The 1,805-nt window shown below is 45.9% G+C and overlaps 1 pseudogene; it reads right to left on the bottom strand.

The window, feature by feature from the left end:
- Positions 1 to 404: 404 nt before the first annotated feature.
- LOC108309667 lies at positions 405 to 987 on the bottom strand (annotated as a pseudogene).
- Positions 988 to 1,805: the final 818 nt, after the last annotated feature.

Below are 1,805 nucleotides of genomic sequence, written 5' to 3'. Positions count from 1 at the left end.
ATCTTCCCAGTCTATGCTTTTATAAATACGTTTGTAGAACAGCAAGCTCGTGCTGTCCCCAAGCGCTTGTTCACATTCTACCAGCTGCAAAGTATAGTATATGACCAGTTGGGAAGTTAAACAGATGCCCTGCTCACAAGGTAGGGCCCTCCAATTAGTGTTCAGCTCCCTTTTGCTAATATTGAAACCGAAGTAACTGGTTGCTCTATTGATCACAGATGAATTACGCCTGCACAATTCTTCCAGTGCTTTAAGTAACCTTATTGAAAGGCGGTGACTAAGATCCTTGCTCCCAAGCTTCCTAAGTCCCAGGCTGCCTGTGGCACCTGGACTGCTGCCACTGGGTCCCCCGCATTCCAGGGCAGGCCAGACCAAGCATGAGGAATAAACAGTCTTTACTGGGCTCAGACCAGGAGTCCATGGGCCTCTGTGTCTTTGTCAGTGGTCTTCTCCACATTCTTTTCAGCCTGTCTCCGTAGCCTCAAGAGTTGTTTCTTCTGGTTGTGGATCTTGGCTTTCTCCTCCTTCTCCTCCAGGGTGGTTGTCACAGCCTGGTACTTCCAGCCCACCTTGTGAGTCAGGCACTGCAGGTAGGCAAATTTTCTCGTAGGCTTCAGGCGCACAACCTTGGGGCCAATTGGAAGCACCATCCATTTTTTCTTGTCACAGGGCAGTGGGAAGCCACCGAACACCTCGCAGCAGTCCTGGGCCACGGCCTGGCTGGCTGCTGTCGTGGGGCAGCCCGCCTCGCAAACTCCACCAGAAGCCAGAAGACGTGGGGCCTCGGGAAGGACTGGTGTTCATGCACCTGTCAAGGAAAGCCAGGCGCTTCAGCTTGTCTCCGTAGTCATTGCCAGAAATGCTGATGTCCTCACAGCTCATGACCACCACCTTCCAGCCCAGCAGTGCCTGCTTAGCCACGATGGTCGCCAGGCGGCCCAGGAGGTGACCTCGGCCATTGAGCACCAGGATCTGCCCCTCTGCCATCTTTGGCAGCCGCCTGGAAGGGACTGAACTATAAATCATAAACTTCCCATGAAGAAAAGACCAGATCATATGGCTTCCCTAGTGAAATCTACTAAACATTTTAAAATATCAATACTATTTCTTTCCAAGCTTTTCCAAAAATAGGAGAAAACAATGCTCTCCCAAGCCCATTCAATGAGGCAGTGCTACTCAGATACCAAAATCAGACAAGCACAATATGAGAAAACTATAGACTATTTCTTATGAACATAGACCCCAAAATCCTCCAAAATTACTATGAATTCAACAACAAATAAAAAGGATTATATACCACGACCAAGTGGGATTTATCCCAGGAATGCAAGATTGAGTTAACATAAGAAATAAAAGTAATGTAGTCCATCCTATCCATAGACCAAAGGACAAAAACCACATGGTCATCTTAATGGACACAAAGACATCTGACAAAATTCAGCATGTCTTTATGATAAAAACATTGAATAAACCAGGAAGATAAAGGGATTTAATCAACCTGATAAAAGTTATCAAAAAACCCACAACTAATTTCACACTTTTTGGTGAAAAACTGAATGATTATCCTCTCTAATATTAGAAATAAGGTAAGCTGGGCGCAGTGGCTCACACCTGTAATCCCAGCACTTTGGGAGGCTGAGGCAGGTGGATCACCTGAGGTCAGAAGCTTGAGACCAGCCTGACCAACATGGGGAAACCCTGTCTTAATTTTAAAAAGAAAGAAAGAAAGAGGAAAAGAATACCTACTCTTACCATTTCTATTTGACATTGTACTGGACATTTTAACCAGTGTAATTAGGCAAGAA

Source organism: Cebus imitator, unplaced genomic scaffold (genome assembly GCF_001604975.1).
Source record: "Cebus imitator isolate Cc_AM_T3 unplaced genomic scaffold, Cebus_imitator-1.0 Scaffold96, whole genome shotgun sequence".
Lineage (NCBI taxonomy): Eukaryota > Metazoa > Chordata > Mammalia > Primates > Cebidae > Cebus > Cebus imitator.
This window is presented reverse-complemented; position numbering and strand designations above follow the sequence as displayed.